This window comes from Neovison vison, chromosome 1 (genome assembly GCF_020171115.1).
Source record: "Neovison vison isolate M4711 chromosome 1, ASM_NN_V1, whole genome shotgun sequence".
Classification (NCBI taxonomy): Eukaryota; Metazoa; Chordata; class Mammalia; order Carnivora; family Mustelidae; genus Neogale; species Neogale vison.
In genome coordinates this window covers 98,478,792-98,504,078 of record NC_058091.1, presented here as the reverse complement: position 1 = coordinate 98,504,078, position 25,287 = coordinate 98,478,792, and the positions used below count along the sequence as shown (strand labels likewise).

At 43.6% G+C, this 25,287-nt stretch overlaps 1 protein-coding gene across 3 annotated transcripts in view; it reads right to left on the bottom strand.

Moving 5' to 3' along the window:
• Positions 1 to 25,287, bottom strand: part of PAQR8 (progestin and adipoQ receptor family member 8) — a 94,792-nt gene that overhangs the window by 26,000 nt on the left and 43,505 nt on the right. The window contains exon 1 of one of the 3 annotated variants that reach the window (XM_044252763.1): positions 16,158 to 16,226. The exons of 1 other annotated variant lie outside the window; for it this stretch is intronic. The gene's annotated coding sequence lies outside the window, so the exon portion shown is untranslated. Of the gene's footprint in view, positions 1 to 16,157; positions 16,227 to 25,287 lie in introns of those variants that run through there. One more of the 3 variants, XM_044252781.1, reaches the window with a different exon arrangement.

The following is a 25,287-nucleotide window of genomic DNA, read 5'->3' as shown; positions in this document are numbered from 1 at the left end:
TCAGTTGAAGTGTGATTGATTGTTTTTCAGATAAGCATTGCTAAATAAAAGTAGGAAGCAGGGCTCTAAACATAACCTGACTTTTAACAATACCTTTAAAATACTTGGCCTGGGGCACCTGGGTGGCTCAGTGGGTTAAAGCCTCTGCCTTCGGCTCAGGTCATGATCCCAGGGTCCTGGGATTGAGCCCCCATCAGGCTCTCTGCTCAGCAGGGAGCCTACTCCCCCCACCCCCCGCCGCCTGCCTCTCTCCTGCTTGTGATCTCTCTCTCTCTGTGTCAAATAAATAAATAAAAATCTTTTAAAAATAAATAAAATAAAATAAAAAATACTTGGCCAAACTAACGCTTTGTTGACCTATGTGGGTTCTCCCTTCCCTGCCCTTTTCCCCCAGCCCCCATATCCAGTTGAGACTTCTGAAATGGAAAAGGGCCTCTGCAGGTCCTTGCTAGTAAATCAGAGCATTCCAGAAAGAGCTTTGGTTTGACTTTTGCTTGCAAAAGAATGTACTGTCGGTTAAAACAGCAAGAGAAAACCACACTTGAGAACACAGCCTGATCTTGACCACCCAGAGGGCAGCCTGGCATCTTCTGTCAAGATCTGTCAGTCTTCTGAGAGATGGCCAGGCCTGGAGCAGCCCTCACAGCCTCTGTCCACACAGTTGATCAGACGGTAATTTTTTCTGGTGACTATAGACTGGCCCAAGTCATTCCTACAGTCTATATTTATCATCTATAATATGGTATTGAGTACTTAAAACATCTTCTGTCAAGGAAGTCCTGTTGCTTCACACGCATTAACTTAACAACCTCCAAATTTCTTCAAAAGTAAATAGAACCGTCAGTCAGTGGAGAGTAAATTCATTACAATTAAGCACTAAGCTTCTTGTTTTCACTTCTCATTCAACTATACTGAATCTAAATTCAGCTTAATACAACTGGTAGACCAGATTAGGAACGCCTTTTTTTTTTTTTTAACATTTTATTTATTTATTTGAGAGAGACAGAGAGGCTGAGAGAGACAGAGCATAAGTGGGGTGAGGGACAGAAAGAGAAGCCGACTCCTTGTGGAGCAGAGAGTTCACGTGGGGCTCGATCCCAGGATTCCAGGATCATGACCCAAGACGAAAGCAGATGCCCTGAGGCGTCCCCTCAGATTAGGAACTCCTAAAGACAGGTTCTGGGCTGCCATTTCCTTTCTATTTCCCTTGAGCATTAAGCATTCCATTTCTCCCATAAGAAGAATGACTTTAATTTGTCTTACTGACGAACTAACAATCTACAAATCTAATCCACTATGGGTTTGTGCTACGTAAATCCCACACAAACCTACTATGGGTTGAAAAGGCACAGTCACCGCCTCTAAATCCTCCCTCAACCATCAACAATTAAAACATTTTCCTCTATCATCTGTTTTCCAGATGGTAGTAACGTCTCCCTACTCCCGACCTTTGATCTAATTCTGGCTGAAAGAGGAGAGCTCGTCCCTAGCTGTTAAGGACCTAATGTGATCGCAGGCAGAAAGGCTCAAGGGATTTTAGTGTGGGGAGAGCTTTAAAGACTATTTACTTGGGAAACAGCAAATAGATTTCAGCCCCAGTGCCAACCTCTTTGGTAAGGGCTTCCTAGAGTCCTGTGCTGAGAGGCATTCTAGGCGTGAGCCGAACTCAGAGGCAAAGCTTCTGTGACTGACTTACTGCCCCAGGCTCTTGATTGAGGGTCACCAGGCTCAGGAGGGAGCCATGGCACAGAGCCATGTATTTGCCATTCCTGGTTGATTCTACAATACAGAGCTAAAAGACTTGCAGTCCACTGTTTTCCCCACTTGACTTTTTAAAAAAGTAGAAGTCAAAGCAATCACAAAAACTACTTTGAGATATTCACGACAATAAATATTTAAGAAAATCCATGCTCCCTGAAAGGGACCCCAGCCGAAGTCCTTGCTGACATGTCCCAGAGAGAGCCAAAGGTGGAATCTATTTGTTTGTTTGTTTACAAGAGCAAGGGAGAGAGAGCATGAGTGGGGTGAAAGGCAGAGGGAGAAGCAGACTTCTTGCTGAGCAGGGAGCCTGATGTGGGGCTTGATCCCGGGATTTTGGGATTATGACCTGAGGCTGAGCCATCCAGGTGCCCTACTTTTAATTTTTTTAATATTTTTATTTATTTGAGAGAGATGAAGAATCTCAGGCAGACCCCACACTAAGCGCCAAACCTGAGATCATGACCTGAGCTGAAACCGTGAGTGAATGCTCAACCAACTGAGACACTCAGGTGCCCCCAAAGGTGGAATTTCTAAGTTCTTGTTCACCTGCACCCTGACAGGTGCCACCTCCTAGAGCTCCTCTGAGAGAGGGTTAAGTAGGAGCTGAGTAGTCCTCCAGCAGTTATGTGGCTTCTGGATAGGACTGCATGGGGAAGAACAAAGAAAAAAAAAGACTAAGGTTTGAAAGTCAAGTAAATGTCAGTGATCCCAAAGACAAAGGAAAGTATTAAGCAGAAAAGTCAATGCGATGCTTGTTTTGATAGGAAAAATGGAGAATCAATTTCTTGAACTTGAACCAGAAAAGCTCTCTTCTTCACTCAGTCAATAGTATGACTTGCTTTCTGCTCTGCTCTTAACACTGATGGATCAAGTGGGTGCAGACAAGGCAAAAGACATGGTTCCTTTCGTAGCCAGCTTAAAATCTCTCTCCGTCTCCCCTGAGGTGGGCTTGGATGCCAGAAGCCAAGTTAGCCCTCTGGAGAGACACAATTGGCCTCCCAACATCTACTCTGTGTTGTCAGCCAACTGGTTCCCAGGTGAGGAGAACATTTTTGGCAGTAACTGTAGTAGAGAGCAGGCAAGAGACCTTAAGAAAAGGCAAGGGAGAGGAGGCAGGCATGTGATTCTGGAGACAAATAAACACAATTAGCTGTGCTAGAAACAAACTGAAAAGCCTCTGTGGGAAGACTGATTCCCTATGCCAAGAGAGAAAACCAAAGGGAAATTCATTTTCAAAGAAACCTTTTACTTCCCCTGGCAGCCATGGGCCAGTGACTGTCATAGTTTCCGTCAAGTTCTTTCTCTTCTGGGTTTCCTAACATCTCAAATACTATGGCAATGGTGCTTTATTTACCAGGTTTGCTGACCAGAGAGAATCCACTAATGTTTCAGGCTGGTCATGTCATTCATGGAGACAATTCCAAGCCTTTCAGAAACATTCTGTCCCTCTGCACCTAAAGAGACTCAAATTGCTGCACTGGTGAGGGGATGGAATTGACAGAAATCATAGTCACATTCCTGGATGTCTGTTCTTCCACCAGATCTGGTTGTTGTGTAGGATTAGCTACAGCAGAGAGGCCTAGTGGCAACCCCCTAACATGGGGTTAACAGGACAGGCTCTGGAGTTAGGCAACTTGTACCATCGCAGCTTACAAATTGCGTGACCTTGGGCAAGTAATGTAATCTCCTCGTGTCTCATTGTCTTCATCTATAAGGATACAATAGCACCTGACTAATAAATAGGGTTGTTGTGAATTTTAAAGAATTATAATAAAAGAGTCCTTATCTTTTAGAAATGCATACTAAAATACTCACAAATAATAATATGAATTCTGGGATTTGCTTCAAAATCATTTGGAGGTCAGGTATATTTACGAAGAAGTTGGCATAAGTTTGTATTTGTTGATGTCAGGGGATGGGTACCTGGGGGTTTATGATACTATTCTGTGCACCCTCCATCTTTTTGAAATAGTTCTATAAAAGGAAGTTTGAGAGAGAAAAAGAAGATAATATGTGTAAAGCTGCTAGCACACAATATGATGTGCTCAATAAATGTAATATTATAGATCAGACAGGGTCTTGACGGCACACTTGCTAGGTCAAAGGGGCACGAGGATAGCAGCCTACCTGTCTAGAGACACAGATGGGTCCTGGGGCCAGCAGTGGGGGAAGGGGGAAGCCAGACAAGCCCTGAACTTCATCGTCACTCATCCGTTACTGCCTAGCCTTTTCACCATCAAACCTGTTTTAAATTAATTATTATTCATTCTCTATGTTTTGAAAGTTTACTAAATCAACCAAGTCCAATAAGTATTCATTATCCCTCATCTTTTAGTTAGACACAAGTCAGGGTCTGAGTCAGCTTTTGATGAACTGGTGATTGGCTCCAAACTGAGTCGCCATCACAGTCCAAAGCAAAGCACTTCCCAGCTTTAATGGCCTGAGCAGCACACATATATGCAGTTTTGCAGGCACAGGAGGTAATGAAAAAATGTTCAGTGTACACCTCCCCCCTCCCCCACCTCCCAGCCCCTGCCACCAGTCTGTGCCTCCAGTAGGTTCAGCAAACTGCATGTATACTTTCAGAGTCAGTTCCAGAAACTCCCAACTCCTGGAATCCCCTAGATAGGGTAATGAGCTGGATGGACAGAAAAATCCACCCTGGATTTTCACCAACCTAAGGGAGTCCTTAATTAACTCACACTCATCCGCTCCATGCCTTCTCACAAACAAGGAGTCAGCCAGCTCTGACACTAACTGTAATGGCCTTGGGCTAGCTATTTCATCTTTGTCTTGTCCTTTGTAAACTGGGATCATCTTCCTTCCAGGGCTGTGTTAGGGATTAGAGATAACGTAAATAAACTACATTGTACAATGCCTGGCACATGGTAATTCCTCAGTTCCTAGGAGCTACGTGAGGTCTCTCTATGCTTGTGTGTATGCATGGGTGTACTGTTATTACCTCCTTGGGAATTTGGTTCATGTTTAGACCCAGTGGTTCCCCCAGGCCATAACACATACTGAAACCACATAATTATAGTTTAATATTTTCTCTTTCATTTGATAAAATTTTAATGAGTTGCCTTCAATCTCCTGATGTATAGGTAACTGTTTCTGTCACCAATACCTACATGTCCTCGCCTTTGTGATTCCCTTTTCTCCTTCCATATTTTATGACCATATCTTTTAATTAAAAAAAAATTACAAAAGGTTAAAAAGGAGAAAAATGTGGTCCAATTCAAGTCTAGCAGGCCATTCCTATTACTACTGTGAAATGCCTGCTGAGTGTCCACCCTATATATGTATATGGTGGAGAGTCAATGGATGAGATGACTACAAATGATAAAGCCAGAATCCCATCAGCAAAGACTTCAGTAATGATCAGTAGTGGCAAGCTAGGCTTCTCTGGGAAGTTTAGATCCAATTGGAAATCTTTATCTTATTCTTAGTCTTACCTAAAACCAGCATGCTCTTTCCCCTTATCCTGAGTTATTTTTCTTCAAAACATTTTTCACTACCTCAAAGTATGTATTTCCTGATTTACTTGTTTATTGTCTGTCTCTCCCACCCAGAGAGAATAGATGTTACCTGAAAGCAAGGGTCTTGATCACATCTGTATCTCTAACAACACTGTAGAACGAGTGCCAAGCATGGACTAGGCCCTTGAAAAATATTTTGTAATGATGTCATTATCTTTTCCTCTCTCCAAACACCCAGCAACAAAAAGGCATCTAGGTCTGCAATCCTGCCCTATGTATTCCTCACACGGCTGACCACTGGGACCCAGTGCAGAAGACAGAGTGTAAATAGCTAAGCATGTAGCTAAGCACATAGGATAGGAAGCAGTGTCATGTGAGGGGAGGAAAAATGAAGCAGAAGAAAGTGATTTCGTTGGGGCCTTATGTGCACCACATACAGGTACCATTCCGATTGTTGCCCCTGTGCTATTGCTTAAGCTGTTTCTCCCATTAGAAATACCCACCTCTTGACCTAAATGATACCCCCTTCCAGATCTCACTCAGGTTTTTTCTCCTGAATTATGCTGACTTTAAGAGATCATGGTGACTGTCCTCTGCTAAACCGAGTGGAACCCCCTTCCCTACCAGTGCTTTACAGCCCTGCCCGTAACTATAAGCAGTTCAAAGTTTCCTTTCTTCTTCATAAGAGAAAAAATTGATGTTCCAAATGCAGTGTAAGCTCCTTAAGCAAAAGCCTGCTTTATGTTTCTCCTGAATCCCTCAAAGTAACTTGGAAAGCGTTAGGCACTTACTGCGCAGTCAAAAAAAATCCCCACACATGAACTGACATATTTCCAATTTGAATCCCACCTCTGCTGCTCAGGCATGATTCCACCTACTCCCCACAAGAACGTCTGTTTCCTTTTTCTCCCTCATCCTTCCAAGGGCTCCTCTATCAGAATGACCCTCCAGGTGCAGAGATCTAAAATATTACCATCTTAACTGAGACTGAAAGGTGTCAAGGACCCTGACAGCTGAAACTCACAAGATGGCCTTCCATCCAGAGACTTAAGCCATAAACAAGTCATCATTCAGAATGCTTTAAGGAGGGGCGTCTGGGGGGCTCAGTTGGTTAAAGCCTCTGCCCTCGGCTCAGGTCATGATCCCAGGGTTCTGGGATCGAGCCCCACATCAGGCTCTCTGCTCAGCAGGGAGCCTGCTTCCTCCTCTCTCTCTCTGCCTACACATGTGATCTCTGTCTGCCAAATAAATAAATAAAATCTTTAAAAAAAAAAAAAAAAGAATGCTTTAAGGAAGGGAAAGAAAAAAAGGCCACAGAACCCAAGAGACACCTACAGCACCTCATGAATGAACCTGAACCCTTCACCAAGCCAAGACCTGCTAAGTCAGTTTCTACCTGAAATGCTGCCCAGTTTCAATGACATTCCTGCAGCTTTACCTGAACCTGGGTGGTGACATTCTAGTACTGCAGCCAGTTCCAAACTCAGCATATGCGTGAAACTAATTCCACATTCTGAAGTGCTCAGGGTTCCTGGCAGCTCAGGAGAATAACACCAGTGCCTTTATTTTGCTTAAGTCCGGGAATAAAAAAGCTAAGATGGAACTCTTGGAATGAGTTCTTTGGACAGACTTAAGTATACCATGGAGAATATAAATTTTCTAATTCAAGAGCCATTATACTTCAACATTGATTTTACATCATCCTCCCTTTTTCATCCATTTTTTAAAAGTTCTTTACCAATCCCCTGCAGAGTCTAAAAGAGGGTGGTTTTCACCAAAAAAAGGTTTATATCTCACAGAAGTATGATCTATAAGCCATATTTAGCAAAGCACGTATGTTTTAATTCCATCTCTAATTGGTTGGGGTAGGTATAGCCCTCCTCTGGTTTCCCACCTACGGACTTACCTTAACCTCTTGGGTATTCTCTTAGACCTAAAGAGCAGGTGTCAAGGATAAAGCAAATGCAGAGTTTCAAGCTACTGATGAAAAGCAACAAACTCTTAATTCCTTGAGAATAGAAACATGTTTTCTTCTTTGCTTTTCTTAATCTTGGACTGCATCACCCTAGAAGGATAAATGTCATGGCCCTTAATGCTAGCTACCTCTCAAGGCCAACAGTAACTTTAAAAATCAGTAACCTTTGCTTTGCTCTTCAAATCCTAGGAACTGGGAATTGGTTAAAGTTAAAATGTCAGCTCAGCCTGAAGGATGAACTCTCTCCCCTTGGTACTTCTCTGGGTGTACTTCTCTCAAAATTTTGAAGTCTCCCATTACCTCTGTTTTACATTAACATTCATCATAATTATTACTAATTCACTCATTCAACAAATACTATTCTGATAGTACTGAAATCTCTTCACATAGAAAATACTAATAGTTTACTGACTATCTACATGGCTTGGAAGCTTGTCCCCTCCCAGACATGCAGGTAGGTTTTCCTTAAGCCCCAGGCTTAACTCAACCTGATCATCCAACCCAGTTGATTTACAACAGAGAGCAGAGGTTCACCACTTCTGCGGAAGTGTGGTTTCTGAACATCATGTGGGAGAACGTGAAGTCTAATTCTTCTACTCTAAACTTGTCAGTAGATAACCAACTAGCCCCCTCCTATTTACCCTTGGCCTGAACTTTGCTTTGGTCTGGCCATTTTAGCCCTGTGTACAGGTATTAGAAAGCCATGATAAACACTCCCCCCAATCTTTAAAAGGGATTGTCATCTCTAAAACTTAACTGCAAGTTGTATCCTCCATAATATTTGACAAGTGAATAAATGAATGAGTCTGTAATATTTGATGAGCGAATGAATGAATGAGGGCATGCATGAACAAGGTATCTTTTGGTTCCCACACCACTGAGAAATCCATCAAGATCTCACTCCGCAGCGTTAGTGTTCAGGTTCCTTCTCAGGCAGGACTACCAAAGCCCCATCATGTATTTCAGCAATTCATGGCACGGAGCATCATAAACAGCCTGAATAAGGAAGCATAAAGTAGATCAGGCAGCAGAGAAGGCCTTCCTCACTGAGTCTCTGTGGGGTGTGGGCTTCTAGCCACATACACCAGGAAAGCTGAGTGGAAGCTACAAGACCTAGACTGAGAGTTTGTTTTGAAGCCCTAACCTAAATTATTTATTTATTTTTAAAAAATATTTTATTTATTTGACAGACAGAGATCACAAGTAGGTAGAGAGGCAGGCAGAGAGAGAGAGGGAAGCAGGCTCCCCGCTGAGCATAGAGCCCAATTCGGGGCTCGATCCCAGGATGGAGATCATGACCTGAGCAGGAGGCAGAGGCTTAACCCACGGAGCCACCCGGGTGCCCCCATTATCTAAATTCTTAAGTTGAAGCCCTAACCTCTCCTGTGATGACTTGATATTTGAATGTGGGGCCTTTGAGAAGTAAGTAGGTATAGATGAGATCATTACCACTGGGTCTCCATGATGAGATGAGTGTCCTTTTAAGAAGAGGAAAAGAGCTCTTGCTCTGTTGCCTCCCCTCCTTCCCCTCTACCCTCCTCTGCCATGGGAACACACAACAAAAAGGCAGCCATCTGTGAACCAGGAAAGTGGCCCTCACCAAGAACTGAATCTATTGGCACCTTGATCTTGGACTTCCTAGTCTCCAGAAATGTGAGAAATAAATTTCTGTTGTTTAAGCCACCTAGCCTGTGGCATTTTGTTATGGCAACCGGAGCATATTAAGACATAAGGCCATTTCCCTGTTATTTAAACTGTCTCTTAGATGCAGGAATCTAGATGTTAGAGAAATGGCAACAAACCAGTACTGGGGCAATAAAGAGCTCCCATAAAGAATGTGGGCCCAGCTCCGCTTCTTGGGCAAGTCACAGCCTGTCTCCTCATCTGTGCAATGGGGCTCATCATAGTACCTATCTCACAGGATTGTCCTGAGAATTAAATGAAGTTAACACACACTTCCCCGACACTAACAAGTGCTCGATCAACAGTTATTATTTTTACAACGCTGAAGCCAGACTCATGCTCTAGTTGTAATTCTTTCTCGTAGGGTCTGCTAATCAGAAGAAGCAGAAAGATGTGGTGGACCAAGCCGTGTAGCAGTCATCAGAAACCCCTGTTTGAGTCCCTGTTTTTGACACTGTCTCATTGTGACTTTGACAAATGCCTTACCCTCACCAACCCCAAGTTCCCGTCATCTGTAAAAAAATTTTTTTTAAATCAGTATGATGATATCTGTTCTCTAGGCCTCCAGAGGATGACTGCAAGTTGTATTTGACGAGGAAAATAAAAGCACTTCGAAATCTGTCCAGCAGATGCTCACAGGAATGTGGAAAGAGGTGAATTTGTCAATATTAATTAAATACCTCTAAAGCTCTAAAACAATGTTTTTCAAACTTTTTGACTGCAATGCATTAAAAGAAATGCATTTTATTGCAAACCAGGCACACAGTGATCACTAAAACAAAAACTTAGCAAAATAATTCTTATGTTACTTTGTTTACAAAGTAATCAGTCTCCCTCCATTCCTTCCTTCCTTCCTTTCTCCTTTCTTCCTTCCTTCCTTTTAATGCAGGTCATTAATTTCACAAGGCATGGTCCTAAATTTCAATTCTCACTAGGCATCAGAGTAATTTTAAAAATCTGATGCCTACACCTTACCCATTAAAATTCGGAAGCAGGGGTGCCCGGGTGGCTCAGTTTGGGCGTCTGCCTTCAGCTCAGGTCATGATCCCAGGGTCCTGGGATGGAGCCCTGCATGGGGCTCCCTGCTTGGAGGGAAGCCTGCTTCTCCCTCTCACACTTCCCCTGCTTGTGTTCCCTCTCTCACCGTGTCAATCTCTGTCAAATAAATAATCTTAAAAAAAATTCTGAATCAATGGTTTTGTGGTGGGGCTGAGGCATCAGCATTCTTAAGAGTGCCCCAGTTTCTAGTTCACAGCTAAAAAAAAACCACTGTGATATTTACATCCGGGTCTGCTAAACACTCTCTGCCCCCAGAATGGCTGCCCCACCCCCACCATGCTGAAATTCTGTGGTTTACCCTGAGTGGATTACTCACTCAGTGGCTCCAGTGCAAAAAAAGGTAAACACAGAAAGACAGGAAGATCAAAGCAGAGCCTGGGTTTTATGGGAGGTCTCCTATCTTCTCCCAGATGGCTGGTAACCCCATGCAGAGTGAAAACTGAAGTGGATCTGGACCTTTCTTTAAAAAGTAAAGGGATCCCTAAAGAAGTTGCTGGAGTAGGAGGGGCTAAGAAAAAGAAAAAGGGAAACTGCCAGACCTTGCTCATAGCCTGTTAACATAGCAGAGAAAGCTCTGACCCTGACACAGACAGGGGCCTGAGGAGATCCTGGAGATTAGCTCAGTTGGAAGGAGCTTCCCAGCCTGGCTATCTCCTTCCCAGTTCAGCCTAGATGAGATGGTCTAGATGAAACCGTAAGGGCCTCCACCCACACAGCTCATGATTCCTCTACACCAGAGAAGTGGGGGGGGATTGACTGTTCTGTTCACCTGGCTGGAGTCATCTTCAGCCTATACTTGGCTACCTAGCAGAACCAGGGCAGAGCCTGGGCCAGAATGCAGAAGGAACCCTGGGGGCCCGAGGTGTCTCTGCCCTACCCTGTCACTGCCCTACTCTCAGACACAGATGGATGGGATCAGGGCCTGGATTGGTTCTGTCTCCAATGAGTTAAATGACCAAAGCTGTCCGTTTGAAGCCTAGTCCTGGATTTACTAACCAGACATAATACTAAAAGTTATAATTTACTGAGCACCTTCTGTGCACTAAGCACTTTCTATCCATTATCTCATTTAATTCCACAATATCTCTTCAGGCACTAGTTATACAAAATCTTAGGTTTAAGGAAATTACCCAGGGACATGCCAGGATGCTAACGCAGGTTGATGCCCACTCCAGATCCCATGCTCCAGTCCAGAGTTTCTCAGAACTACTGACATTTCAGTTGGTCATTCTTTGTTTTGGGAGCTGTCCTTTGCATTACATTATGCTTAGGAGCATCTCTGGCCTCTACCCATTACATGCCTTAACATCCCTCTCCCCTCCAGCTGTGATAATAAAAAATGTTTCCAGACATTATCGGATGTGGGGAGCAGAGGAGGGGATCACTACTCTAGTCTAAACCACCACCAGGCTGTCTTGTTTCCTGGTACTTTATAGGTACATTAACAATTACTTAGAAGAGAGAGTTGGAACCAAACACTACTATGGAGGTGAAAATCAGAATATGCTAGGAAAGTCCTGTATAACAGTAATACCACCTTATGCTATAGTTATATATCACTTACAACTCACTGAGTATTTTTATAGGCATTAGCTCCTTTCACGGCATATGACTGCATAGCAGGATCTCATTCCAAGAGCTAATCTACCTCAAAAATATGAACACTATTAAGAGATCCATATATTTAGTCTTCTCCAAGAAATTGAGGGAAAATAACAGGTAGTGAAATCCATACGACTCCTTAGTCCCATAAGCCATGAGAAGAAAAAACTTTTGCCACTGCATAGTCCTAAGGGAGCACCTTATGTGAACTCTTGTGGAGGACAAGTCTGTTTCTACCTCTGTCTCCTGCACACACCTGCCTAAAACAGAGAACTCACTAAACATTTTACCAAACATCTATTTCACAGCAACCCCTAGCTATTTGATTGATTAAAACTAAGGTAAAATTCTTTTTGCACATTTTACATCTCCCTAATTCACAGAATCGGAAAAAAAGTTAATGTCAATATTTATGAAAGAGCCGAGAGCTTAGTGCCAAGTTATTGTTCATTTAACAAAGCAGATCGAAATTCGAGTTTAAGTAAAACAAATGTGCACCAGAATCATCCTTTTCAGTACATGCCAAGAGAACGGTAGCTATTATATTAGAATAGTATTTGACTGATCAAGGAAAAAAATTATAGGAGTTTTAAAGTTTTTTCCTTTAGATTTTCACCAAACTATTATACCTAATATACAATAAAAATAAGAATGTTCATTTAAAAAAAAAAACTAAATTCAAAATAAAACAGCTAGCAATAGTTGCTTTTTAAGGTCACTTCAAAAATTCCTGAGAAGCTAGGAGAGTAAAAACAAAATGTTCCCATTCACGTATTCATTTGCAAAGCTCAGCAGAGGAAATATCATTATCTTGGAAATAGTAAATTCATACATGGCTTCAAAGGTATTTTATTTATTTAAACAGATTTTATTTATTTATTTGACAGACAGAGATCACAAGTAGGCAGTGAGGCAGGCAGAGAGGAGGAAGCAGGCTCCCTGCTGAGCAGAGAACCCCATGTGGGGCTCAATCCCAGGTCCCTGGGATCATGACCTGAGCCAAAGGCAGAGGCTTTAACCCACTGAGCCACCCAGGTACCCCTTCAAAGGTATTTTAATATAAAACTATTAATAAACAGGGACATCTGGATGGCTCAGTCATTATGCATCTGCCTTAGGCTCAGGTCATGATCCCAGGGTTCTGGGATTCAGCCCCATATCCGGCTTCCTACTCAGTGGGAAGCCTACTTCTCCCTCTCCCACTCCCCCTTCTTGTATGCCCTCTCTCGCTGTGTCTCTGTCAAATAAATAAATAAAATCCCCCCCCCCCGGAAAAATACTATCAATAAACAGTATTAATAACAAAAATAGCGGGGCGTCTGGGTGGCTCAGTGGATTAAGCCGCTGCCTTCGGCTAGGGTCATGATCTCAGTGTCCTGGGATCGAGCCCCGCATCGGGCTCTTTGCTTGGCGGGAGCCTGCTTCTCTCTCTCTCTCTCTGCCTGACTCTCCGCCTGCTTGTGATCTCTCTCTCTGTCAAATAAATAAATAAAATCTTAAAAAAAAAAAAAAACAAAAATAGCTAGACTCTTTGGAGCACTTGTGTCAGACACTGGATTCAGTGTTTTACATGCAGAAATCTCATCACAGCCTCGTGAGGGGCATGCTCATTAGCATCTTCATTTTAAGGTAAGAAAACTGAGTCTGAAAGAGATGAAATCACTTGCCCAAGATCACAGCTAGATCAAGATTCAAGCTCTGGGTGTATGAAGCTCATGTTATATAACCTTAAAAAAAATTGGTAATTTAGGGGAAAAAATGGAAAAAGGATATGTTAATTTTTCACACTGTATGCCATGGAATCCCAAAACTGAAACACATTTGCAGAACTCACTCTCTTCCCCTTCCTTCTATAGAGATCTTTCACATAAAAACTCAAGTACCAGGCATTAACTATATGTGGGGTAGGTGATTTCCTGGGTACCTTTTTTTGGTGAGAAAACAAATCTTTCTGTTTGTTTTGTCTTCTATAAAAATGCACAGTGATGGAATCTGCCTGGGAAACAGTACCTTGAAAGAGAGAAGAAAGGCTTATTTTCTCCAGCCCAGTAGGCCATGAGGTATAACAGATGATGGAACCAACTTTTTTACATGCACAGGAGAGCACATTCACCCAAATAAGGGCTGTACTTCAAAGCAATTACTTTCCAGTCCTAAACACATTTGCATATCTGTACTTGATGCCCCTCTTAAAACTGCCAGTCCTTCAAGAGGACTTTCATTACTTTAATGGGCATACTTCCTATTACAACCTCAATTCCTCACCTCAAAAACCAGAGTTGATCCCACTTGGTATTTGGCCGTTTCCCAACTGAGGGAGGTTTGCCATCACAGAGGCAATTCAATAAATGTGTTACAAACTCTGAAGGTAAGTAACTCCAAGGCAGGAGCTCCAAAATTATGCTCAGCAATGACAGCATCACTAAAATCAGTCCACAGCGTGCCAAGATGAGTCTTCTGAAGGGGAGAAATACTCATCTGAATGTATAAATACGGGCATATTTATTTTAACATTTGGATAAAGAATTGAAAGAATCAGCTAGCTGTGGCTAAGTAAATAAATATGCTGTGCAATAATGATAATGCAGATTTTGGTGCAAAGTTCTGACCAGCCCCTTAATGAAACAAAAGCATGTCCTGAAATGATACTTGCAAAATGAATAAATCGTTTTTTGTTAATTTGCAATAATTATTGAAGAGATTTCCTTTTCATGAAGGAAAAAAAAAAAAAAAAAGAGGCCCAAAATAAGCTAGATGCCAAAATAGTCCTTGGTCCTCCCAGGAAGCTTAAATCTCAGTGTGTGTGTCAGAATATCGACCTATATCTACAGCAGAGAAGGAAAGGAGTGGGGATCATCTCTCTTCCCCTGCCCTTCAAAGCCCAGGAAACTTCCAGGGGAGAAATACACTCAGTAGGATTCCTGGAACCCCGGGTAGTCCTAAATTAACTTATATGGAATAATTAAACTAATTACCATACAAAATTAACCATATGGATAAGTTAATATACAACGTCATATTATTTAACTAGTTGAAGGGAGCTGGATACCCAAAATAAACAACAGGGGCAAAAACAACAAACAAACAAACAAACAAAAAAACAGAAAATGAACTGGTCATTTGTTTATCTTTAGACATGCATTTGGCTACCCATTCACTGAGGCACGAAGCAGACTCGTGTCCTGCCAGGGACCTGGTCAAGGGTGTAGCAGCAGAGGGGTGGGTACCGACTGTGAATATCTTAAGAGGGTAGTCAAAGGCCGTCCACCTTCCATGCAGGCAACTTCCTATTAACTTCAGTAAAGGAAGTCCATACCAACACAAACCAAAACTGTACACTACTTCTCCTGTTTACTCGGCTGTGGAATGCAGTGCCTTTGTGGGTGGTGTGTGTCCGTGTGAGCGTGCGTGCACGCCCCTCCTCTTGCTGATTTTCCTCCAGTTTTTACTCAGAAACAGCTCCTCACTCTATAGGAGAGTGGGGAGCAAGTAACACAAGTGGGTCTAAGAATTAAACACACCTTTATTATGAGTTGTGTCGAAGGTACACACACAGGTAGAGCTTCTCCGCACATTTGCAATCTCACTATTTTTACTCTTTTAAGCCCAGACTGTTCTCAATAGGTCCCGGGGCAAAATCACTTCTAACCCAGCTTAGAAATAGGCGAAGCATTAAAAACCCCGTCCGGGCCCGCGGATCTGGCCCCGTTGGTCTGTCCTCCAGGGCCCACAGATGCACTGGAAGCTGCGGTGCCCTCGCTGCCTTCAGGTCCCCGCGCCGGTCAGCGAGGTGTGTCCCTCCCTAGGTCCCTCCCGCCCCCGGTCTGTGGTGGCCTGGTCTTGCTCTCCGGAGAGCATGCCCTCTCGAGGTTTCCATGACCCCATTCCACGGAGAGGGTGCGTCCCCTAGACTAAGACGTTCCGCGAGTCCCTGCCCCCTCACCCCTGACCCCAGCCCCACCCCCGGATCCCCAGCCGCGGCGTTCCATCCCTCCGACTCCCCATGCCCCACAACGTATCCCCGGCTTGCCGCACAACTCCGTTTCCCGCGCCCCCTCCAAGAGAGGCCCCCTCCAGGAGAGGCCCCCTCCATCCTTCCCCACAAAAGGCACAAGCCTCGCCACCCCCCGACCCTTTCCCTGGCTCCCCTCCCGCCCCGCCCGCCTCTGGCTTCTTCCCCTTCACACTCCCCTCCCGCCTTCAGTTCCCCTCCGCCCTGCGGAGGGCGCCCCAAGAATGCCAACAGGACACCCTCGTTCCGGCAGCGAACCTCTCCAACGTTGCGGTCCTGACCCCTCAGTCCTCCAGCCTCGGGCTCCGGGAGTCCCCAACGTCTGAATCCTGACCTGCCGCCTCACTCTCAGGGCTCGAGCTCTGCGACTCCCCAACACTGGAGCACTGACCTGGTCCCCGGCCTCGGGTTCCTCAACATCCCGATTCTGGACACCCCTCGAAGCTCGGGGTCTGGGGCTCCCCAAGCCCTCCGTGCTGACATACCCCCCGGCCCCGGTGCTCGAGCCCCGGGGCTCCCCAACGGCGCGGTCCTGACCTCCCCTCCGCCCGCCCGCCCGCCCGCCGGCTAGGAGCCCCCGACTCACCGGCAGGGGCGGTGGCTGAGCCTGCGAGACAGCCCAACCCAGCCCGGCCGCACTCCGGCTCGGGTCCCCAGCTACCAGCTTTCCGCAGGCGGCTGCGACTGCGGCGGGCACTGCACAGGGGAGCGGCCCGGGGGAGGGGACCGCCGGGGGGCGGGCACCGCCCGGCTCCGCCCCTTCCCGGCCGGAGGCGGGATGCGCAGACCCGCGCGCCCACCGCGCCCGCGGTGCCGCCTCACCGAGGAAGTTGAGTGACACCTCTTCCTTCCACCCGGGTCAGACCCACGCAGCCCCCTTTCAGCCGGGAAGGCCCGAGGGCTGGAGGGAAAGAGACACGTTCATTACTGTCCTGACTGTTCCAAGAACCCACTACAGGGGGCCGTTTCCGAGGTTTTTTTGCTTTTTGTTTTTTCGAGGTGTTTTTGGAGGAGGGTTACAGCGGCAACAACAAACTTCGTCTTTGATCTCAGGACCGACTCAAATTCTGGCCTGTGAACCACACGCATCTGCACATTCTGGGTCATTTTGCCTGTGAGAACACACCAAGGAGGGCCCTTGCAGACACATTTTCACGCCCCTGAGACACACCCGGTAAGTGCTCTCCTGTGACTTATACACCACACAAACACACCTCTTACACTGACATGAGAGGGACCCATGTCTCTACCCCTATATCCTCAATCCACAGCGGGTTAGCCAGTGTGCAGTATCAATGGTCTAAATACAAGGGGACAGGGAGGAGAGGAAATGCCACATTTGGTCCCAGACTTGCTCTCCTTGCCCACAATGTCTGTATTTTACCAGGACAAAAATACACTTAAGATGTAGGGGCATCAATTAACAAATCAGATTGGCTTTGCTATGAAAAAGCCTTCTCCGTTATCTGGAAAAAAAAGAAAAACCGATCAGATCCTGAGAAGATGGCCTGAATCAATTCTCCTGGAGGAAGAATGTTTGATTCAAGTCATTACTTTTCTGAGACACTGGGGCCTAGCTCTGGTTTGTTGAAACCTGGCACTTTGCCCTTAGACCACCGTGCTCCAGTGACATGTTTAACACCACCTCACATTCGTGTTTTCACTTTTCAAAACATTTTAAAATCCATTATTGTCTTTATCTTCAACGAAACAGCATGAAGCAAAGATAGTAGGTTCTCCAACAAGGTCATTTGAACTTCATAAATGAAGACTTTTAGATCCAGCAGTCCAACGGACAGGTTTAAAGCCGAATCAGGACTAGGAAAGAGTAAGGGACCCTGTCTTCAGGGCCACTGATATTCCCACAGAATCACAGGTCCAGCACACACAATTATTGGTGGAAATGTCACAGAAGACCCTTGGCAGATTTGCCCTCTTCATCTCTGTTTCACCCCCAAAGATGTCAGGGAATTCTCCCATACTCACAAAAAAACAAGCCCTCAATATTAATAGGCATTTATTTTTTGGCCAGAGATCATAAATTACAGCAGAACTGATTGGCAGGGGATTAAAAAGTCTCCCTTTTTCCTCTCTCTGCCACTCTAGAAAGAAAATTACAGGTTAGCAAATATGAAGGCCCAACTACGGTTCAATCCAGCTGAAGGGGGCTGTCAGACCTGAGGAGTCTGTGAAATGGATGTTAATTATGCCTGCAGCTTTTTTTTTCCCCGGAGAGTACCTCCACCTGGAGCGAGGAGAGGGTTCTCTAGTCTTAAATAAAAACCAACAAGTCCTTTAAGATTTTCTCTGTGTCACAGTAAGAAAATGGTAAGTGGGGACCCCTGGGTGGGTAAGTGGTTAACTGTCTGATCCCAGCCAGAGTCCTGAGATTCAGTCCCTTGTCAGGCTTCTTGCTTGGAGGCGGGGGGGGGGGGGGGGGGGGGGGGGCTGGCAAGTAAATAAATAAAACAATTTAAAAAAAAAAAGGAAAAGGAAATGGTAAATGTTCCTTTCCTATGAGACTTTATCTAGGGGATGGGTATGAAAGTGCAGCCTCAAGTGTAAGGGATGTCAGACATTTTTATCTGGGGGCAAAGGATTCTGTTTTACAAGTGGTGCGTCCAGGCCACAAGATAAAGAGAGCTGGTTTCTCATTCGTCTCGTTTTTTTCTTTAAAGTATGGTAAATGTTACCACCTTAACCTTTTGAAAACACTTTTAATTGTGGTAAACATAATAAAAAAATTTGCCACCTTAACCATTTTTTAAATGTACAGTTCAGTAGTGCTAAGTACACCCACATTCTTCATGACTTTTAAAACTACTTAGATCTCACGCTACCCTCTTCCATTTTTTACTTGGAGGTAATGGCCCACTTCATTTTGGGTGGTACAAGTGACATTTTGGTAATTCTGGAAAAAAGATCCCTAAATGACCTTACTATTTTTGAATTAATAATAAAAGCCTCCTGGATCTTTCATAAGGATAGTAGGAAGGCCTTTAGGGGCGCCTGGGTGGCTCAGTGGGTTAAGCCGCTGCCTTCGGCTCGGGTCATGATCTCGGGGTCCTGGGATCGAGCCCCGCATCGGGCTCTCTGCTCAGCAGGGAGCCTGCTTCCCTCTCTCTCTCTCTCTGCCTGCCTCTCCATCTACTTGTGATTTCTCTCTGTCAAATAAATAAATAAAATCTTAAAAAAAAAAAAAAAAGGATAGTAGGAAGGCCTTTAGTATATAGAAAGTCACAACCAACCTTCCTCTGTGTAACACTTTCATCTGACAACAACATTTTGACTTGTGGTTTTCCCAAAAGCTGGAAACAGGCAAGGTCTGGGATAGTACAGAATTTCCTCCAAAAGGAATGCTAAACTGCTAACCCAATCAACATTCTATCAACACATTCCCTGTCCAGATTGCCCTTGAGAGCCACAGACACAGCCAATATACAGCATAATTAAAAAATAAATATGCAAGATTAAGGAGCTATTTTTGTCCCAAACTCTAACAAAATAATTTGGTCCATTTTATGTTGTATACATACCACAATGACACTGTTTTTCTATTGCTTTCATAATGTGTTTACATAGCATTGTTTTTTCCAAGAAGCTCAAAGTGCATGTATCCCTAAACTTCATGTATTTTATGAGAAGTAGGAAGTGGATAGGAACTGTTAGCCTTACAGTGACACAGAGAAATTGAAGTGTGCTGTAGTTAAACCATCTGCTGGACATCTCTACTGGTTTATACTGGTCTATCCCAAAAGTCCTACTCCTGAAAACTCATACAACAAAGAGTATTGGTTAAAAACACAAGTTAGGGGCACCTGGGTAGCTCAGTCATTAAGCGTCTGCCTTTGGCTCAGGTCATGATCCCAGGGTCCTAGGAACGAGCCCCACATCCAACCCCGCATCAGGCTCCAACCCCGCATCAGGCTCCCTGCTCAGCGGGAAGCCTGCTTCTCCCTCTTCCACTCCCCCTGTTTATGCTCCCTCTCTTGCCGTCTGTCTCTCTCTGACAAATAAATAAATAAAATATTTAAAAATAAATAAATAAATACCACTAATTATTTTTGTTTTCTTTTTACATCTCATGGGCAAACTGAGGCTGGTGAGTTTTTTCACTGTCTTGGCAGAGAAAAGGAGAAGCGCCTTGCATTATGCAGTCAAATGCTCTACCACTGAGCTATACCCCCAGCACCTTGCATTATGGACCATTACCCCATACCCTACACAAAATTAACTCAAAATGGATTAATATTTGAATAAGACCAGAAACCATAAAAGTACTAAAAGAAAACATAGGCAGTAAGCTCCCTAACATGGCTCTTGGCCATGTTTTTTGGATCTGACTTCAAAGGCAATGGCAACAAAAGCAAAAATAGACCAATAGGACTACATCAAACTAAAAAGCTTCTGCAAAGCAAAGGAAACCATCAACAAAATAAAAAATCTGCCTACTGAATGGGAAAAGATATTTGCAAATGATATATCCAATAAGGGGTTAATATCCAAACAACATAGAAAACTCATACAACTCATTAACAACAGTAATATCCAAACCCCAGATAATCCAATTTAAAAATGGGATTTAAAATGAGAAGATCTGAATAGGCATTTTTCCAGAGAATAGGCCGTGTAGATGGCCAACAGGCACATGAAAAGATTCACTAATCGTCGGGGAAATGCAAATTCAAATTTGCAATGAGATACCATGTCCCATCTGTCAGAATAGCTATTATCAAAAAGACAAGAAGTTAGAAGTATTGGCAAGGAAGTACAGAAAAGGGAATGCTTGTATGCTTTTAGTGGGAATGCAAATTGGTGCAGCCAATATGGAAAACAGTACAGAGGTTCCTCAGAAAGCAAAAAATATGATCACCCTATGGTCCAGCAATTCCACTGCTGGGTATTTCTCCAAAGAAAATGAAAACACTAATTAGGAAAAACACATGCACTCCTACATTCATTGCAGTGTTATTCACATAGCCAAGATATAGAAATAACCAAAGTGTCCATCAATAAATGATTGTACAAAGAAGATGTGGTATACACAAACACACACACACACAAGCGCGCGCGCGTGCACTCACATACACACAATGACATACTATTTAGCCATAAAAAAGAATGAAATCTTGCCATTTGTAAAAACATGGATGGATCCTGAGGGAATTATGCTAAGTTGAGAGAAGTCAGGCAGAGAAAGTATGATTTCATGTATATATGGAATCTAGAAAACAAAACAAATGAACAAACAAAAACAAGCAGAAACTCATAGGTGCAGAGAACAGATTGGTGGTTGCTAAAGGGGAGGGGGCTTGGAAGGGAGTCAAGAGGTGCAAATTTCCAATCATAAAATAAATAAGTCATGGGGATGCAATTTAGAGCTTGGTGACTACGGTCAATAATATTGTGATGCAGTTTATGTAATGTTATATGGTAACAGAAGAAACTAGACTCATTGTGGTGATAAGTTTGCAATCTACAAATAGCAAATCATTATTTGAACACCTGAAACTAATATAGCGTTATACATCAATTATACTTTAGAAAAAAGTTTGGGCTTGAAAATCAGGCCATCTTGAATCTGAGCCTTATTACCATCACTTAGAGCCTTTGGTACTATACTTCAGGTTCCTTAACTGTAAAATGGAAATAATAATTATACCTGCTCCATATATATATATATATCTAGGATTAAGTGAAATAACACACATTAAGCACTCAGCATTGTGCTTTTCACATAATGAGGGGTTGATAAAGGTGAGTAAAAAAGCAAGGGCTTCCTGTAAATGGTTGCTTATAGGATCTTTGTTCTAATACTTTCTACTTCAAGAGAAGATATAATTATTCCAGTGGACTGCATAGGAGTAATCTGGAGAAAGATGAATATCTGTATTTTTTTAAATATTTTATTTATTTATTTGATGGAGAGAGAGAGAGATCACAAGTATGCAGAGAGGCAGGTAGAGGTGTGGTGGCAGGGAAGGGGGGGGGAAGCGGGCTCCCTGCCAAGCAGAGAGACAGATGCAGGGCTCCATCCCAGGACGCTGGGATCCTGACCTGAGCCGAAGGCAGAGGCTTCACCCAATGAGCCACCGAGGTGCCCCGAATATCTGTATTTTTAACTGTTAAGTCAAATCTATCCATTCCTTAACATTCCTTCCTCACACAGACATCCACACTTAGTTCTTTCTCTCTCTCTTTTTCTCTCTCTTCCTCCCTTCCTCCTTCCCTCTTTCTCCTCCACTCCCTCCCTCTCTCCCTTCCTTCCTTGTAGGCACCACATCCAGCATGGAGCCCAACACAGGGTTGAACTCACGACCCTGAGATCAACACTGGAGCTGAGATCAAGAGTAGGAAGCTTAACCAACTGAGCCATCCAGGCACCCCCACACTCAGCTTTTCTATTTTCTAAACCGCCAGCTGGCCAAGTGGGGAAATGACCGTGATACTAATTTCACACATAGGCTTCTAATGAACTGAACCAAATTAAAAATAAAAATAAAAATAATGGTATTCTTGTATTGTGTGTCTACGTTTCTTATTTAATAGTGAAATGGTAGAGGTTCATTAATTTAATTTCATCTGGAATGGTTTACTCCATTTTCCCCCCATTTTATTTCTTAATGATAACAGTTAACTAACAATTCAGGAAGCAAACCAATTAACACATGTAGATGCGAGAGACAAAATGCAGCAATTGCTCCTGGGCATGTGTTAGGTTGTGTGGCCCTGCATTTGACCTCCCACTCTTTTGCAACTCGTGCCAGATGGAAGAGCTTCAGTGGGAAACTCTAAGGATGAATGATAAAATGGGCAACCAGTTACCCTTTATATAATCAATAAAACAGTATAAATTCCTACATTCCAAGGATGTTTGAAGTATTAAGTGTTAATTTTAACATTTGTTCTAAACAAGCCTTAAATTTAGAAAATATGGTTTATAATTGGGTCATGATAATTGAATGGCAAATAGAAGTGTGGCTATTAAAATATGAGGTTTTTACTTATTCTTTTTCTTTTAAGATTTTTAAAATTAATTTATTTATTTTTAATTATTTATTTATTTTTAAGTATACACTTCTTCATGCTGGACCTTCCTTGACATGTTGACTTCTAGCCCTTGTGGTACTCCAGCAGCTATGATCAACAGGAAGGGATTTTCCTTTTTTAAAGATTTTATTTATTTATTTGACACACAGAGAGAGATCACAAGTAGGCAGAGAGGCAGGCAGAGAGAGGGAGGGATGCAGGCTCCCCACTGAGCAGAAAGCCGGATGCGGGCCCAATCCCAGGACCCTGGGATCATGACCTGAGCCGAAGGCAGAGGCTTTAACCCACTGAGCCACCTGGGCGCCCCTAACTTATTCTTTAGAAGAATGAAAAGCCTCAGAATAAATAAGGTGGTTGCCCCGCTCTTGAAAGGTCCTAACAATTAAGTTTCTTCCCTTCACTTTGCTCCTGATTCTTAGTCATTACGTCCTGCGGGAGGGAGGTGAAGGGCAAGCCTTGACTCTGGGGAAAATCAGAGGAATTGAACTTTTAAGACTGAAGTCAAAAATTTGGGGAAGTAAACACTTTTTAGTCTGCCCAACTTCAATTCAATCTGGACTGTATTCTAAAGGGAGATTTAGGCTAACAGACACATAAAAAAGTGTTCATCATCATTAGCCATCAGGGAAATTCGAATCAAAACTACATTGAGAGACTATGGACTCTGAAAAACAATCTGAGGGGTTTGAAGTGGCGGGGGGGTGGGAGGTTGGGGTACCAGGTGGTGGGTATTATAGAGGGCACGGCTTGCATGGAGCACTGGGTGTGGTGAAAAAATAATGAATACTGTTTTTCTGAAAATAAATAAATAAATAATAATTAAAAAAAAAAAAACCTACATTGAGATACCACCTCACACCCGTTAGAATGGCCAAAATCAACAAGACAGTAAACAACGTGTGTTGGAGAGAATGTGGAAAAAGGGGAACCCTCTTACACTGTTGGTGAGAATGCAAGTTGGTGCAGCCACTTTGGAAAACAGCGTGGAGATTCCTTAAAAAATTAGAAATAGAGCAGGGCACCTGGGTGGCTCAGTGGGTTAAGCCTCTGCCTTCGGCTTGGGTCACGATGTCAGGGTCCTGGGATCGAGCCCCACATCAGGCTCTTTGCTCAAGTAGGGAGCCTACTTCCCCCTTTCTCTCTGCCTACCCTCCTGCCTGCTTGTGATCTCTCTCTCTCTCTCTCTGTCAAATAAATAAATAAAATCTTAAAAAAAAAAGAGATTAAAAACAGAGCTACATTATGTCTCTGCAATTACACTACTGGATATTTACCCCAAAGATACAGATATAGGGACGCCTGGGTGGCTCAGTTGGTTAAGCAGCTGCCTTCGGCTCAGGTCATGATCCCAGCATCCTGGGATCGAGTCCCACATCGGGCTCCTTGCTCAGCAGGGAGCCTGCTTCTCTCTCTGCCTCTGCCTGCCATTCTGTCTGCCTGTGCTTGCTCTCTCCCCCTCTCTCTCTCTGATAAATAAATTTTTTAAAAAACCTTAAAAAAAAAAAAGATACAGATGTAGTGAAAAGAGGGGTCATATGTACCCCAATGTTCATAGCAGCAATGGCCACAATTGCCAAACTGTGGAAAGAACCAAGATGCCCTTCAACGGACGAATGGATAAGGAAGATGTGGTCCATTATACACCATGGAGTATTATGCTTCCATCAGAAAGGATGAATACCCAACTTTTGTAGCAACATGGACGGGACTGGAGGAGATTATGCTGAATGAAATAAGTCAAGCAGAGTCAATTATCATATGGTTTCACTTACTTGTGGAGCATGGAGGACATTAGGAGAAGGAAAGGATAAATGAATTGGGGGAAATCAGAGGGGGAGACGAAGCATGAGAGACTGTGGACTCTGAGAAACAAACTGAGGGGAGTGGGAGGTTGGGTGAGCCTGGTGGTGGGTATCAAGGAGGGCACATTGCATGGAGCACTGGGTGTAGTGCATAAACAATGAATCTTAGAACACTGTTACGAGCTTCTGAGCTCATAACAACAACAAACAAGAAGGAAAAAAAAAGGACAAATTGATATAAACGATTTTTGGATTCTAAAAATAAAAAATAAAGGGAGATTTAGGAGGGACATTTCTCAGCTTTAGGACTGGAGAAAAAGAGCAATGTGAAGTCACCCAGGATGGAAAACTGAGGCTTGAAACTCTGGCCTTTGCCATGCCCCCACTGGGTGCTGCAGAGGGAAGTATACAACCCCTTTTAGTTCATTCCTGTCTATCATCTATCATCTAAGTCAGGTTCTTAAGCAAAGGCACAGACTATCCACTGTTAAACAGTGGTGGGGTAGGGCCAGAATCCTCTACAGTGGTAGAATGTTCCATCCATTTCCTTTTAGTTGATGTCTGTCTAAAAGAGACTTATCTTGGCTCTCAGTTCTTTTAAAGAGCATGGAAAGATGAAAATGTCAATTCTGGCCAACATGACTTACAATTGCATTATTCATGCTCGATTCTGGCCTGGTTTCAGGGTTTTAATGATTTTTAAAAGAAAAAAAAAATCAATGCAACAACTGACCAGTTTAAGCCAGCTCACGTTCACCGAGTCTGTTTTTACTGCTTAGTGAGAAGCCAGGGAGCCAGAACTGGCCCATCCAAGTAGCCATCTGGAGATCTGGAGATCTAGGGCTATACCCAAGGAGAGTATGG